This window comes from Rhinolophus sinicus, chromosome 17 (genome assembly GCF_057876585.1).
Source record: "Rhinolophus sinicus isolate RSI-liver-muscle chromosome 17, RSI-T2T, whole genome shotgun sequence".
In the NCBI taxonomy this organism is placed as follows: Eukaryota; Metazoa; Chordata; class Mammalia; order Chiroptera; family Rhinolophidae; genus Rhinolophus; species Rhinolophus sinicus.
Genome location: NC_142517.1, coordinates 129,059,971 through 129,077,628, shown reverse-complemented (window position 1 = coordinate 129,077,628; position 17,658 = coordinate 129,059,971). Strand labels below are relative to the sequence as shown.

Below are 17,658 nucleotides of genomic sequence, written 5' to 3'. Positions count from 1 at the left end.
TAATATGTAGAACTTGGGGAGATATTTAAATGGAGTGAATAGCATCGGATGAAGATGTACCAATTAGCTTTCGCTGCGTAAGATGTAACCAAAATCTTGTGTCTTTAAGTGGCCAACAGTTCTTATTTCTCATCATTCTGTGTTCTGGCTGCTCATTTCTTCTGGTCTTGCAATGCTCAGCTGATCTTAGCAGTCAGCTAGTGGCTTGGCTGTGACTAAGTGGTCTAGGGTGGACTCCCTTACATGTCTGGTTGTTGGCTTGATCTCATTTGTGTGACACTTAGCGACGCAGGGTTCCCAAGAGCAGCAGGAGAGGGCAATGCACAAGCACTTTTCAATCTCTGCTTGTATCAGATTTGCTACTGTCCCGTTGGCCAAAGTAAGTTACAATGGGTAAGCCCAAATTCAAAGGGTGAAAATAGGACTTCATCACTAGATTCAAGCAGAAGTATTGACTCCATCACTCCCCCTGAAGAGTTGCTGCTACCATAATTCCCCGAAAATAAGACCTAGCCGGACCATCAGCTCTAATGCATCTTTTGGAGCAAAAATTAATATAAGATCCAGTCTTATTTTTACATAATATAAGACTAGGTCTATAATATAATATAATATAATATAATATAATATAATATAATATAATATAATATAATATAATATAATATAATATAATATAATATAATTAATATAATTAATATAATATAATGTAATAACATAACATAACATAACATAACATAACATAACATTAGCATAACATAACATATTACCGGCTCTTATATTAATTTTTGCTCCAAAAGACGCATTAGAGCATCCGGCTAGGTCTTATTTTCGGGGAAACACGGTACATCTCATTGCAACGAGGCATGTGTATAGACGTATGTGTGTGGGGGAGCCTTTTGGCCATTGTTGTAATCTGCCACGGAAGGGAACACCTGCATCTCCATATTGAGCAGCCAAATCAGCCCTTGAAGATTGTCTAAGTCTTTTAATATTAGAACTGGAATCCCACTTTCCCACTGAAACACTTTTCAAAGATGTTTAGGTTCCTTATGGATGGTTTATGCTGAAAACCAGACCCCCATTGTACAGTCGCATTGGATATTGGGTTCTGAACATTCAGCTTACAAAGGACCTTTAAAAATCCAGCCCACTTGTAATTTGGGATCTGCCTATTGTAGTTGAAGTAGGGTTGCAGAAATGAGCTAGTGCTTTTCTTTTCTTTTCTTTTTTTTTAAATCATTCTATACTCTAACAGTAAGAATTCCTTTCTGAGGTGAATACAGATGCTAACCTCCTGATTTGAATTTGAAGTTTGCACTATTTCATTTTTGGCTGGTTATAGTCAGAATTGCTATTTTCATTGTAGAGCCAAATGATTATTTATACTTCTCTCGAATCATTCTTTATGTACCATTAGCAATGACATGCAGAGCATGAGGGACTGAATATTTACATCCAGAATTCTGAAGTGAATATGCTCCCTTTGGCAGATACAATTGCTCAGGGCTGTAAGGCCCAGTAATAAAGAAACATATGTCATTTCTGGATTGGAAGTTGCCACAGCAATGGCTCTCGAGCAGCTGAAGCTCTAAATCTCCCTGCTTCTTACTCTATGTCTGAGTGTGGTTGAGGGTTGATCGGGTGTTGCCTGTTAAAGAACCCTGGAAGACAATGAAGAAACATCACTTTGTTTTTTCCTAATGACTAACTCCTCAGGATTCTTCTTATAAATGGGGTATTGTTATTATCCACAGCATGGCAGGATTCAGGGTTCAGTGCAAAAAGTATGTCTTAGACGTTTAGGGAGTATGTGGGCTTGACGTTGCCCTGGTGATCTATGGAGCAAAAGGCATGTTCCTTGACCTCTGTCAGCTTATATACTAATCAGGGTGTAACTGCAACAGCAGACAGAATATGCTGAGTCCCAAAAAGAATGCAAAGAAGGGAATATAAATTTCAAAGGATGGAAGGGAGCGATATTGCTCAACTTATGTTCATAGCACTATCATGGCATTTAATCTTTGATATTCTTGTTCCCTTGAAGACAAAGCTGAGGCTCTCTGGGTTTTAGCATCTCCCTTACCTCTCAAATGCCTGCCCCCAGAAGAACAGATAGTGATAAATGTTTGCAAAATGAGTAAATGAATGAATGCATTGATTCTCTTGACAGGAGGAAGGAAAGTTTTGTGGATGTGGTAAAATTTGCAGGTACTTAGAAGAATTGACAGACACCAGTGGATTTTGGACAGAAAGCATTTGTGATGGAGGGCATAGACTGAACAAAGATTTGGAACTGGGAATGTTTAAGACATTTAAGAGAAAAAACCATACAGTTGGCTGCAGTGTGGAGAATATATTTAGATCCCATAGCTTCTAAAGTAAAGCTGAGGTGGGCATTAAGCACGGGAGGTACCTCTATGCTCCTTCCCTCCCTTTCTTAAGGGATAAGATTCAACTCTTCCATTCTATCCTTCATTTCCACTGCAGATTTGGGCAGAGTAGGGCAGAGCAGTGACAGGGTGAAGAAGAGCCAGCCCGTGATTTAATGGCATCCGAATCCCTCGACAGTGACCACGACCATCATCATAATAATGACAATAACGGCTCCAAACTCATGAGCTCACACTAGTTGTCAGGAACTGTACTGACTACTTAATATGACCATCTCATTTTATCTTTGCAGCAGCTCTACTTCGTGCTTTGACAAAGAAGGCAACATATTCTACATAGAGATATTTAGATATATAAAGTAGTCATGTTAATAAAAGCCTCATTGTATCTTCCCTTTCTGGTCCCCAATGACTTACGTATATTATATGTCCTTGTTAAATTCATACTGGTAGTGTATGTTACTTATTATAATAAAAGAAAGGCAGTTCAGCATAGTGGTTAAGAATGCGGACTCTGCAAGTATAGCACCTGATTAAAATTTTGGCTCTGGCACGTTCTGTTTCTGTGACTGGGCAAGAAATTTATCCTCTCTGAGCCTTAGTTTACTAATCTATAAAATATAAATGATCATAGTAGAACCTACTTCATACTGTTGTTATGAGAATTAAATGAATTGTTACTTGCAAAAGGTGAAAGGAGCACTTGACAATTGCTGGCTGTCATGACTGTTACAGTCTCCATTTTGCAAATGGGGAAACCAAGGCACAGAAAGGTTAAGAAACTTGCCCATATCACACAGTTAGCAAGCAGTGGGACCCAGCACACTGACTTCAGGCCACCGCTCTATGCCATGTAGGAACCAACCCTCTCATGGGCCTTTGCACATCCTGTTTGCATCTTTCATGGTTGCATTCTTGGCATAGTCTCATCCGACTGACTGAGGCAAATGATCTTAAGCAAACTTTCTACTTTTTTTTTTGTCAGAGGAGTTTTAAAACTGACTGCTCGTATCAGAAAGATCCGCAACCTCTAGTCAGCAGAGTTCTGTTGATCACTTTCCCTGCACAAGGTACAGAAGTCAGGGATTTAAAGAGATACATGGCAATAATCTCAAAGAGCTTACAACCAATTGTAAATGGACAGATGAAGTGTATTCGTGAGAAAATCCCAGCAGGAGGCATATTTTACTACTGTTTGCCACTTAACATAGGCAAAGAGGAAGCAATCCCTATTTTACTGTGGGCGGAGGTGATCAGGAATGGAGAGTCTCTGAGGAGATAGGAGTTGTCTTAAGCCTTGGAAGATTCAAGCAAGAAGAGAGAATTACACACCTGGGGCACAGGTAGAAGGGAAGGGGTGGAGGTGGGGGGCGTGCGTGTGTGTGTGTGTGTGTGTGTGTGTGTGTGTGTGTAGAAAAACATGAAAATATTACATAAGAATATGTAGAACAGATTGGAGGACAAGTGAGTAGTAGGACAGGTTGGGATGAGAAATGAAAGCAAGGAAACGAAGGGTAGCCTGAGGACTGATTATGTAACCCCGAAGTGAGGTGTGGAATTGAGACTGTGGTTGTGGGTCTAAAATAAACTTCACTGCTTCATCTGGCACTTCAGAGCACAGCTACTTTAACATTTTAATCTTGCTTTTTCCTAAATGGATATGATTTTAAATCAGGCTAACTGAACCGGGAACAGTGTTTGGAACAAAAGCCCCCCTGCCCCTTTTTTATCTCCCCATTGTTCATTACCGAGGTGTTCTATCACTATAAAGTAAAAAGTTTCTTACATATGAATATGTTCATTTGGGTCAGTGATCTTCTAAAGGTGAAGAAAATCCGCTAATTACTATCTGACTATTTTGACCTTAGGCTTCAAAGTAGATGGCTTCTTTTTTGGTCACTTATTGATTTCTTCTTTGAGAGTTTTTTATTCCCATATAGCATCATTTTGCACACATCTTGCTTGATTTCTGTACTTGATTGCTCTTATAAGTTTTACCTTCTTCTCACATATGGTTCAAGCCATTTTTTTGAATTAAAACCCATAAGTAAGTAATAAATAATTACATGATTGATGTCTTTCAGACATCTTTGCTGGATATGAAACTGCTATTTTCTAAACTTACTGCATTTGTAGAGTCAACAATTAGCTCTAGCTTTACTGGGCTTGCATTTAATTTTAATTTTATTTTCTGTCATGGTATTCTCCAGTCTGCTTTTCCTAAATGACTTTCCTATAATTTAATGAAAAGGGACAAAAGTAGAATGTAGGGAAGACATTTAAAAATGGTCAACGGAGAGGATAAGAAAAATGTCCTTCAAATATAACTTTTTCAAGTGCAACCATACTTATAAAAGTATTATTGTTTTTCCTGTTTTTTAAAAATAGGGTCATATTTCTCTTTGAAATGATTCTTAAAGTTATAAAATAATTATATGTCCCCTTATCATTAATTCAGCTAAAAGCTTTATCACACTGGGTAAGTCTGGTTAGTAAATCGGCTTGTGAGCCCCTGTGTTTTCTGGTTTCTTCCAGATGTACTTGGAATTCAGTAACATTCTGTTTGGAAGTTCTACAGAACAATTCGATGTTTTATTTGCCATTACATAGGGCTTTTCTTAGCACTTGGTTTTGCTTATGCAACTAAAGATAATGTCACTAGGAGCCTCCGTGCCTGGTTATAATGTCTTTAAATCCAGAGTACTTGAGAAGAGGTTTGTGAATTAAGAGTGCCCCAGTTGTCTTCACATTAGTAGCTTTTATCCAGGGATGACAATGAGAGAAATAATAATTAACATGAATTAAGGACCACTAATAAACCAGACATTTACTCATGGAATGATCTGTGTACAGCTTACCAAGTCATATTATCATCCCTCCTTTGAGATGAAGGGTCTAAGGCTCAGAGAGGTTAAGTCACCTCTGCAAGGTCACACAGCCAGTAAATGGCAGATCAGGGACTGATCTTAGGTATGTCTGACTTTGAGGACTGTCATTTTCCTACTGGAACCTGTTGCCTCTATCTGAATTGAAGATGTTTGTTTTTTAGAAAGTAGTATGTAATGTAGAAATGTGTTGGGCATCTGATCAACCTGAAAACAGCTTTGAGAAAAGCTCAGGTCCAGTCTCTCACTTCTCTCCCCGTCCTTTCCTGCATGGCTACCTCTAGGCCTGTCCTTTTCCTGCACCTAAGCCCTGGTCTCTGGGGAGGGTTAACATTATAGTGAATAGCCCTGGCAAGTTCTGTGGGCAAGAAATGCCCATGAGAAAAATCTCTAGTTCCAAGACAACAAACACCAGGTTTGTTTTTTTGTTTTTTTGTTTTTTTTTCAGTGTTTATCGAGGTGACAATTGTTAGTAAAGTTACATAGATTTCAGGTGTACAATTCTGTAATACATCATCTATATCTCATTTTGTGATCACCACCCAGAGTCAGTGCTCCTTCCATTACCATATATTTGACGCCATTTACCCGCTTCTAGAACCCCCCTCCTCCCTTACCCTCTGGTAACCCCTAAACTATTGTCTATGCCTATGAGTTTTTGTTTCTTCATTTGTTTGTCTTGTTCTTTTTTTGTTTCCAGTTTGAGGGCACTGAGCCTTGACAAAAAAAGGTCAATTTGCACAGCACATACTAGCAAAACATCTTGGGCAAAACAATAACAAATTTAAGGTATCTCTATAACTCTGGGCATCTGTATGAACCTGTGTAGCAGATGAGGAGAAGACACCCCTGACTATTGAAGAAAGTAGTAGAACGGGTAGGGCGATAAAGTGAAGCCGTTTAAAGCTGGGGCCCTGTGCACAACTGCTCAATTCCTAACGCCCAGGAAGTGTGCTGCCACGAGAGGCAGGACAGGCAGTGGTTAGCAGTTAGACTTCCTGGTTTGAATCACAGCTCTCCCACTTTTATCACTGTGAGTGAAGACCAGTAACAGTATCTTAGTTCTTTCATATGTAAAATAAGAGTAATAATGTCATCTTCCTCCGTAGAACTATACGGTCCGCGGCCCTTGGAACCAGGCCTGCTCCATAGAAAGCACTCATATGGATTGGTTCTCAAACATGCCACTGAATTGCCTTCCCAGGTAGTCAGTAAATGGAAACCCTAGAAGATATAAGTTCACATTATGACTCTACATATGACTAAAATTAGGAAGGACCACTTACCAAAAATGCATTTCTAAACCCCATAGCAATTATTTTATTTATCGCTAACTATTTTTATGACTTCTTCAGTGGTCAAGATAAAATGGAAGTTGGAATTATGTGTTTGTTTGCAGCACCCAACGTCATATATGGTCCACTGTCTGTGGCTTACCAAAATATTGATGAATTGTTGATTCACCCTTAATCTTCTGATGGTTCTTCAAATATTAGTGGTTAAAGTACAGTCAGGAAATACAAATACAATGCCGGGTGTGTCTCTCTGCGTTCTCTGTCTCTCTGCCTCTCTCTCCTAGCTATAAATTGTTATCTATTCACTGGATAAACATCTGAATTCCCCGGTGCTCAACAGCCCACTGGTTTCACTAAAAGATTGACTCATCCAGCTCTGAATTTGAAATCTGATTTCTGAATGGCCAGCAAGAATTATTTTCCCTTGTGGTTGGCACTGACAGATTTTACCAAAGCAAACTTCCATTCAACAAAGGAATAAATGCATGGGGTACAATCATTTGCATCAAGTAAGGGAACCCCATTAATAAACCTCATTTATTTTGTTATCCGAGAACTGGCCCTGTGCTGGCCCTATCCATTAGCAGGCAGCCTTTCCAACCTTTCTCACTTCAGGTCACAATGGACGGCACTGCCTCTCCAGCAGCCAGTCTCCTCCGAGATCAGTGTTGTGATTTCATGTCAGGAGCTTTGACCTCCGTAGGCACCAGACTTGCGGGGATAAGGAGGCCCCATTAGTGGTACGGCGTCATCCGGCACAGTCCTATCGACTGTTAGCATGAGCTCCTGCTTGCTTCTTGGTGCACAGCTTAGGGTTGACAGGCAGGGTGGTTTAAGGAAAACATAAAGGAAAACAAAGCAAGGTTTAAATCTTGGTTCAGCCAATTTCTGGCTGTGACAATGTGAGCAAAGGTTTCAACACACCTGAGCCTCAGTTTATGAATCTGTAAAATGAAGATAAATACCATTGTCTTCATGGCATTTTGTGAGGATTAATAGAGGCAATAAAAGTCATGTCCAGTATAATACCTGCCACATAGCAGGTGCTAGTCCAATGTTTTCTACTTTGTGTTTTTCCTTCCCTTCCTTCTTTTCCCCTCCCTTCTTTATTCCCTCCTTTCTCTTCCTTCCTCACATGTGATCTTCAGTTTGCCTGGGGCTTCTTGTGTAATTCTTAGTTATAGCTTCTAGGGTAATTGTCACTTTCAGAGCCTGAGATATGGCTCCTGAAGGCTGACATGGACCTAAGGCTCCCCGTCACCCTTCAACCTTTCTTTCTAGCAATGGGATAGTCCCCAGCAGAGATCAGGTCATTAAGCCCAGGTCTCAGCTTTCTCTAAAACTAAAGGCCAATTCACTTCACCCTTGAGCCTAGTCTTGTCATCTCTTGGGCGTCATTGCCAGCAAGCAGAGATGTTTGGCCTACACAGTAGATGCTCAATAATGCTTGATAAATTGGACATCTGACAGCTAAATTTCAGGAGCTCATGGAGCATGAGATGCCGATTCTGGGCACCCGGTATTTTAGGAATCATGTTAATCAAATGTATCAACAAGCCTGGCATCTCATTGTTCTGGAAAGACAGCTAGGTGCTGGGTTTAGAGCCTGGGCTCTAGAATCACATTGGCTCTGCTCTGTGTCCTCTAACAAATTCTATGATCTCTCTAAGCCTGAATTTTCCTGTCCACGAAAGAGTAATAGTCGGGTAGTTTTGGAGTAAATGAGAAACGGCCTTTGGCACTTAGAGTTGGTCGCACAGTCGGACGGACAAAGAATGGCTAGTCCTGAGATGATCTGAAAATCTCCTGTTATGGGCTGAAATGTACCCCACCTCCCAATTCATATATTGAAGTCCTAACCCCTTGTACTTCAGAATGTGACTGTATTTATAGTCTTTTTTTTAAATTAAAGTTTATTGGGGTGACAATTGTCAGTAAACTTACATAGATTTCAGGTGTACAATTCTGTACTCCATCATCTATTAATCCCATTGTGTGTTCACCACCCAGAGTCAGTTCTCCTTCCATCACCATATATTTGATCCCCTTTATGCTCATCTACCAGCCCCTCTATAGAGTCTTTAAAGAGATAATTATGTTAAAACAAGGTCATTAGGGCGAACCCTAGTCTATGACTTGTGTCATTAAAGAAGATTAGGACCCAAATACACGCAGAAGACACAGGGAGAAGACAGTTATCTGCAAACCAAACAGAGAGGCCTCAGAAGAAATCAACCCTGCCAACACCTTCATCTTGGACATTTAGTCTCCAGAATTGTGAGAAAATAAATTTCTATTGTTTAAGTCACTTCGTCTTTGTACTTTGTTATGGCGGCCCTAGCACCTCCCATGCCGGGGCTGTGTCTCACCCAGCCTGGGATCCTGCGGAGAACCTTGCATTCAGCCTGGGCTCCATCAGTGATGGTCTGGTTGAATTGAACAAACCCAAAAGTTTTGGCCTTTTCTCCTGGGTTTTCACTTCCTAGTAAATAACATCCCTGCCACAGGCTGGCCATGTTTCAGACAAGGTTCCTGTTTCACATGTGGAATTCCTTTGTCAGCATCCTTTAAACACCAGTATCTTAATCCACTTGCTGTTTGCCTTAATTTTCCCCTTTATTTCCTGAAGAACCAAGGGACTGGGCTTTGACTGTTTTCTCGATGATTTGGCCAGCTACCTTGTGTTGAGTCTTCCGGTTTGCTGGGAATCCGGACCTTGTTGCTCCATCTATCTCCTTGGATTCGGACCTACTACCTTGCTGACCTAGGTTAGTCACGTAGGCCCTGAGTACCTTCCTAGCTTTGATGGCTTCACTGCTTCTGTGATTGAGGAGTGGGATGCGTGTGCACATTCTAATGTTAATCTTAGGTGGTGGGTATAGTTAACATAGCTGTGTCCGTGCTCCCTTACCCATGGACTCATGAGGAAGTTGAGGCCCAGTCAGGGTCAATTCCTGAAAGGTGGCACACTGGAAATTTGGGATGTTTCTCTGTAGCACCAAGACCTTCGCATTCCTACACAGAGGCTCTCACTCTCCCTTCCTGGCTCTGACCCTTGCTTTTCTATGACTTCCAGAACCTACCAGATCATCCTAATAGGTTGTTCTGCATTCCCAGAACAGTTTCTTGCTTCGTGTTCATGACCCACCACATGCCCCCACAAGGCCCCACATTGATCGTCTAGAGCAGGGGTGTCAAAACTTTTGTCAACGTTTTTTACCAAGGGCCATATGCGGTAAAATACACAAACAGCCGGGCCACTCACTCGAGGTGAAGTACGTATTGCCTCACCTGGGTTATGTAAGTAAACTAAATATATTTTTGGAATTTGCTGTGGGCCAATTAACAATGGATTGCGGACCGCAGTTGGCCCGCGGGCCGCAGTTTTGCCACCCCTGGTCTAGAGTCTAAGGAATCTCAATCCTGTTGAACTCTGTACCTCAGCATGTGGTTAAAGAAGGACACCAGGAGCTGATGAGCTCTGGCCGGGAGTTAAAACAGGATGACTTGTGTATTCCGTGGAGGTATACTAGGAGCTTCTCAAACCTGCTTCTTTTCTGTAATAACAGTACCAGGATACATGATGCAACTTTTTAAGTGGCAGAGAGGAATTTATGTCATGAGATCTAAGAATTCCTAGGTGGTCCTAATGACTATGCCATGTGTCTTGTGTAAGATCAGATTTCCTTATGTATGCAGCATGCTTGGTGCTGTGCATGAAAGTGGCTCATAAGAGTAAGGCAAGGAGTTAGGACTTGGCCACTTGAAAAAAATCTGGAGATATAAAAGCGCACTAGAGCCAGGAAAATATCTAGGAGTCAGTGGGCAAGTCAGAATGGGGAACCACTTGGGTGGTTTAATGTAGGAACAAGTGAAGCAAAAGGAAATGTGCGAACTGGACATGTTTTTTATTGACTTTATGAGAAAGTAATTAATCATTTCTTGCCTCAGTTATCCTTTATTATTATTTTTTACAAAAATGGTTTGGACCAGGTGATCTCTAAATTCCATTCATTTTCTAGAATGCTAATCTGTTTTATTTGGTAAGTACCAGTGTCAGAGCATGTTAGCAGTCCAGCTAACAGATACAAGATATCAGCAACATTACGTATTTGACATATGAAACCAACTTCTTTTTTAGATGAAAAATTCTCATTTGCGTGGTTTCAACAAAAGTTGGAGCGGGCCAAAACCCAGGTGTAAGGGCTGGTCTTGGAGAACACTTGAGGAACATAAGGTGACTCATAGATACTCATTTCATAGCACTCTAGTAACTCCTGAAATTCTGGATCTCACAGTGGGTCAGCAGTGCCTTTGAAGCTTTGGCATTTAATTTAATTTTGTCAAACCATGAATTAATGCTCTAGGATGATTTTAAAATAGATGATGGTTATATATGGAGGTTTCTGTCTACAGAATGACACAGTGGGGGACTGACTATATAAGAAACAAAAAATCTTTCTGAACCATTAAGATGAAGTGTGGTCACACAATAAACAGTGAACCATTGGCTCACGGCAGAACAGCCAGAACTGCCCCAGATGACTCTCACACTCTGTGTTTGCTGGAGAGTCTTCTTCCTAAATCATTGTGGAGACACAGTCCCAGAGTGCAGTTTCCAGGCTCTTGACCTCACATGGGAAGGTGCTGGCTCAGGTAGTAGATGTCCATCAGCTGTGACTAGTTGGCCATCAGCTGGAACCAGTTAGCCATTAGCCACTAATATAACTGCCATGGCTAAGCTAGCAAGCACGGATTGCAGCTAGCAAGTGGGGTTGGTTAGCAGAGAAGCAGACGGTGGATTTCGCATCGTGTGGAGCCTGCTTCCTGTGTCTCCAACCCAGCTGCCAGTGAGAACATAGTGGTATGAAACCCCCTACACATGGCTCTGTTGGTGTTCCTTTTTGGCCCCACCCTATCCTGCATTCTTGCCCTGGGAGCTGGATTGGAGAACCGGCATGACAATCATCCTCCTAATCCATGCAGTGGCTCCAAAATCTAAGGTAGAATGTAGGGCAAGACAAAAGTAGGGTGTGGGGACAGAGCCCCAGAGAGTAGTTTACAGGCTCTCGGCCTCACGTGAAGGGGTACTGGCTCGGGTGGTGAATGGCTGTCGGCTGTGGCTGATTGGCCGTCGGCTGTGGCCGGTTAGCCAATTGGCCGCTGGTATAACTGCTGCGACTACGGAGGACTGCCGAGGAGCCGAGCAGAGCCGAAGAGAGCGGAAGAGGAGGGCCGAGGAGAGCGGAAGAGGAGAACCGAGAGAGAGGAACAGAGGAGAGAGTGGAGAAAAGTCGTCGGTCGGTCGGTTGGCGGAAAAGCGGACGGCAGGTCGGTGTCCGGTGGGCCCAGCCTCCAGTGAGACCATAGTGGTATGACTCCCCTACCTATGGCTCCGTGAGTGTTCCTTTTCGGCCTCACCATATCCTGCGTTCTTGTGTGGGGAGCGGGAGCAGAGACCCCGCAGGCCACCCCGCCTGAAAGATGTCGCGGCAAGAAGGCCTCTGCGCACAACAAATGGTGCAGCGAGCAGGGTCTCCCGCACGACATAGGGTGTGATCCATCCCTCAGTATGATCTTCCCAGCAGTTTTCAATTTTAACCATGTATTGAATCAGAGAGATTTATACTATCTCTCTCAGGATCAGCTTTCTAATTTGCCAGGCCCAATGCAAGATGAAAATCCAGGGCCTCTGGTTCAAAAGTAGCAAATTTCAAAATGGCGCTAGGTCCCTTCTGAGCAGGAGCTTCTGTGTGACTACGCAGGTTGTGTGTTCATGAAACAGGCCCTCATCCCATCTCCCAATATTCTCATCTGCCTTCCTGAAAAGGTGCTGGTTTTAGTTTCTGAGTTATTCAACACATCTACCCAAGTGACTTGCATACACCGTTCTTTCTCTTGTATTGTCTTGTTATGAACTATAGGCAATTTTATTGAGGTGAGGAAAAGGCATCAGAACAAATTTGACAGTGTTCTCTGGCTCACATATTCCATTGAGAGGCATCTTCAAGATTGTCAAGATTCTCATGGATATTCTGACTCTAAACCAGGAGGTCTTAATGAGGAGAGAAAATCAGGATTACTTGAGATACTGCTTCAAAATATACTTTTTAGGGATTCTAAATTTGTAAGCCCAATTTACATATGCTATTGAAAAGGCTTCTCAGCAAAATATTTGTAAAGAACCACTTTAAAGCTAACCGTTATTCTGTATATCTCATATATCTTGTCATTACTCTATTTTTGAGACATGTATGCCTATATGTTATACAGTCCCTACCCCCACCCCCTGGATGCTCAAATCTGTTTAAACTAACATTTGTTTTAGCATGTTTTAAATTGCAGTTTGGCTTGCAGATTTTGTGTGGTGATGATTATCCACTTTGACTCAGGGTGCATTTATCTGTGACTATGTCTGCTATGTTCCTGTCTGCTGTGCCTTTTCATAGGAGGCATAGTGGAGGCCAGAAACTAATTATTGCAAGCAACCAAGAAAAATAAAGGGAATGAGGAAATGCCACAAGTATTGACAATATTTATTGTAGCATATGGCTAATGCATAAAGAGGTAATAGAACGATGTATCTCAGGGGATCATTCTAAAGGAAAATTACTTAAATTAACTTCTCAGGCAAACCGAATTATGCATTATACCCCCTCCTGTAATGCTATACAAAGTCAATGTTTGTAAAGAGCAGAACTGGGGGCTATAAATCATGCCTTACATAAGAACTGTTGTATCTGTAGGGATTTTTTTTTTTTTTCTTTGTGTTTTTGGCTTTTAGATGAATGAAGAATTTTCTCAGCAAATTATTAATTACTCCTGCTTGCCTATAGAATTGAGTTCACTGTAGTTATGTAGGAGTCAATGGTATTCAAACTGCAGCTTTTGATGAAGTAATCGGCTGCTTCTGGGGCCTCTTTCAGCTGCCCTGGGCGTGCTTCACATGTAAACGACTGCCAAATGGATTCTTTCGACATTCCAGCCAATTAAAATACATTTAAAGTGCAGCTGGTGGAGAGGCAAGCCGGGCGATTGTGCGGAGAACTTCAGGGCAGGGAGACAAAAAACAAACTTTGTGGAACCCAGCTCGGGGCAGCCCAGCCAGGCCTTGGGGGTGTGGGGTGGGGAGGGCAGTGGAGAAAGTCACAAAAAGAGGCTATCTTTAGCTGCTGTCAGAATCAAAGATGACACTTTGAGCACCACCTTAAAAGACACAAAAGAGGGAAGCGTGTTTGTTAGGGTGTCAGTTCTCTCCCCTTGCCTCTTGAAACTCTGTGTTGGCTGGTTGCCCAATGTGGTGCTGCATACAAATATTGACAGAACACAGCGGTGTTTGTTAAACCCGGGCTGGGGAAGCCAGTGATTAAAACTCTTGAAGGAAGATCTGAAAACCCAGGAATTCTCCTCAATAGCTTTAGAACATTGACCGAATGAAAGAGAAAAAGCACTGAGTGGGCTAACGTGAAACACTCACCGTCCCTGTCTGCTATACCTTTTCGGTAAGGACAGAATTTTCTTTTCTCTTCCTTTTTTTTTTTTCCTTGGATGTTGATGTTGGTGTGGAGGAAAGAGTGTCCAACGTGCTAAGTGCTCTGCTCCAGAGCTCTGACGTGCAGAGCGCAGGGTTTGCCTGTGATTTTTCTGGAGGACGTGAGGGGATTGCACTGTGTAAATAGACACGGGCATTACCCAGCACGTGGAGTCTGCCAGTGCTTTTCCAGAATTCAGAATGATAGATTTTTAAATGTTTGCCTCTGCTGATCTGTTCCGGTGTTTGCTGCCTATGTCCAGGTGTCCTGAGATTGAGAGCAAATAGATCCATCCTTTGAACCAATAGTTATGATGTACATGCTTGTTTAATTTTTATTTTCATTTTAAATGTGGTCTGCTTCATTCTGCTGCCAGCCCCATACCTACGCATGCAAAAAGTGTTTCTTCCTCCTGAGTTAATATTCAATCAAACACAAACATTCTGTTTTACTAAAGCAAACCCCAAAGGATTGAAAATGCCTTGCTTTCTCTTGACTTTCACTGGAGAAGCTGCTAACCGGGGAGTTTGTTCTGACTCACTCTTTTCTTACATTTTAAGGGGGCAGCTGCAGTGGCGCTATCTCTGTGGTTCTGCAAGCTCAATAAATACCCAGCTCTGTGCGTCCTACTCAGTTGCCCATCTGAAATTCCTGAGAAAGCTTAGTAAGAGTAGGACTGGGCAGAGGCATTGATTCCTACCCATCAATTTATCAACGGAAGACACACAAAGTTCCTGATTGTTTCCTATTATAGCTTGTCACGGTAGGCCCTTTTGGGCTTCAGTTTTGTTCATTGCAAACAAAGAATCTTGCACATTTCATGGTGAAGGATCACGTTGCAGTGTCCTGAGCTCAGTTAAATGCACTTTATTAATCTTTAATGTGCCAGTAGCTCTGAGGCTATGCCAAGCTGAGACTTTCCAAAACTCTTCAAGCTACCTGCTGCCAAGATAAACGGTGGTAGGCCCAGAAGGGATATTTTAAAGAAACTTGCAACAGCAAAGTTTTACCCATTAACTTTGTCGTGAGTCAATGAAAGAAATCTTAAATAAAATAGATTTCAAAAAGAACTGGTTCAGCTCTATACCCTCTGTGTGAGAGACCTACTGGTGGGAATCCATCTCCTCACACACGCACAGTGGTCTGTACTCCGTGTGGGGAAGAGAATAAGGCGTTCTACTGTATGGGTGTTGGGTTGTGTTTATGAAATGGGTGCTGTGTGAATGAAGACATGTGTGAATGCAGAAAGCTTTCCTGCCTGTGGCAGTGTCTGAGCCCAGAGAAAAACAAGGCTACACATGTCCAATACAACCATTTCAGGCATAGCAAAAGAGCCAGTGATGGCCATACAAGTCCATTTGGAGAGAGATGTAGCTTTGTATGGGAGAAAAATGGGGTGGTATACCCCAGAAAATTGGGCACTGGTGGTGACTCACTGACTCGGAGGACAGCGTGAACCTATGTTTGATTAACCAGGTCCTGGAGAATGTAATGCTGTGCCCTCTTGGGTTGTTCATCAGGCTAACTGAGGGTAAATGGTGTCATTATCTTTCCTTGGGAATACAGATAATAGACAGAAGGGACCCCGCCTTTAAACACAAGTCCTATAAACAGAGGCTTCGTTTGTCAGGGTTGCTCTGAGGAAAGCACTGAATTGGAGCTGGGAGGAGTCTGAAGGTCCTTTCTGATTTAGAGTTATTGATGCAAAGACTACAAATTCATGCGGGCTATGATCAGAAAGGATTAAGAGTGAGGCGGAGCCTCAGTTAAGCAGGTGGTTTCATTGCCTTTAAAGTCTATCTAGTCTCCTTCCTATGGTCTAGAACAAGAGTTGACAAATCTCCCCACTGTAAGTTTTTTATAAATAAAGTTTTATTGGAACACAGCAACATCTCTTTGTTTACATATTATCTATATCTGCTTTTGTGCTACCGCAGCAGGTGTAAGTAGTTGCAACAGAGGCCCCACAGCCTCACAAAGCCTGAAGCACTTACTATCTGGACCTTTACAGAAAAAGTTTGAGAGGCTAGACAAGGAGAACAGTGCTTCTCAAACTATCTGTGGTGAAGGACCAGTTTTGTTTGTTTTTTTTAAAAATGTCCAGTCTGTTATGGACTGACAATTTTATTAAATATGGTAAAAATATTGTTTGACTCTTGTGATAATATCAAATTGCTACAAAGTTTCTAAGCACTTACTCTCAAATTTTGTACTTATTTCATCACGGATCCTTGGCAAACAGACGAGTGCCAGTCCGTGGACACACTTGGAATGGCTGTAGCCCCTGCGTAGTTTTCTAGTCTGTTCTTGTGCTATTTGTCCCAAATCTCCAATTATGCTGCTGTTCTCTCTGAGGATTGAGTAAAATAATCTCTTTTCCAAATTTGGGCTTGTGCTACTGCTGTTTGCTCAACTTGGAAATCTCTTTCCCTAAATCCTTCCTTAGCTCCTTATTTCCTTTAGGTCTCTGCTTCCATTCACTTTGTCCGAGGAACTTCTTGACCACTTGATCTGAAAAATCTTTTTCAGATCACTTCTTCTTTAGAACACCTATTACTATCTTGTCTTCTTTCTTTATGTATCTTCCTGTTATTTGTTTCCCTGTATTGGCCTGATTCAGTAACAGATAACATAATCCATTTCAGATGGTTTATGTAGAAGAGGATTTCACAGTGGTTTTACGTGGCATATAAAATCTTGAAGGTGTGGGGGCACAGGGAGAACTTCTGAGATAATGATCAGAACAACACACCAAATTACCACTATATCCCCGTCACTATACAAAGCTAGGACTCAGGAAGCTTAGCTCCATGATCACACTGCCTCTGCTGTCATCTCTATCAAAATGAGCATCTGTTTTGTGAAATGCATGAGGCTAGGAACAGGATACTAGGACTTCTGCTAAAGAGGTTGCATAATACCCAAAACCTCTGTGAGGAGCAGCAGAAACATGGCATCTACCTCATGGTCTTCACTCTGACTTTCAAATCCTGCTGGAGGGAGGGGAACATCTGGGTGAAATCTGGATCATAGCCGAACTCAAGCTACAAGGAAGTCAGGGAAATGCCCTCTTAGGGTTTTAGTCTCCTGCTGGAATGGAGTCATCAGAGTCTGCCTCCATTCCCCTTGGAGTGTAAGCTCCACCAGGATAAGGACCTTGTGTGCTGGTTCATCACCCTATACCAATGCTAAGATTAGTCCCTGACATGTGTAACATGCCCAGTAAATGTTGATCATATGAACACATGTATGATGAATGAATGAATTTCCCTGGAATGCTATATTCCCTGGAATGAATGATATATTCCCTGGAGTGATTTATAGGAGGATACCATGTGGCACATATGAGGGAGATTCATGAATATGAATCACCCTAGGAAGTGTCGCTCTGATAAAAGATGGAAGACAACCTATAGGTGATGGTCTCATTTTTTAAACATGACTTGTTTTACCAAATTGAAACATATTTATGTAGCTATAGTTAGTCAGCTCAGAGATGGGAGATTTCTGGTTACTACCAAATATGATTTATTGAGGGCGTATTATGAGCCATATA

The 17,658-nt window shown here is 41.9% G+C and overlaps 1 protein-coding gene across 3 annotated transcripts in view; it reads left to right on the top strand.

The window, feature by feature from the left end:
• NCKAP5 (NCK associated protein 5) overlaps positions 1-17,658 on the top strand; it is a 967,526-nt gene that overhangs the window by 16,585 nt on the left and 933,283 nt on the right. Inside the window, exon 1 of one of the 3 annotated variants that reach the window (XM_088794123.1) lies at positions 13,704-14,072. The exons of the other annotated variants lie outside the window; for them this stretch is intronic. The gene's annotated coding sequence lies outside the window, so the exon portion shown is untranslated. Of the gene's footprint in view, positions 1-13,703; positions 14,073-17,658 lie in introns of those variants that run through there. 3 annotated transcript variants of the gene reach the window in all.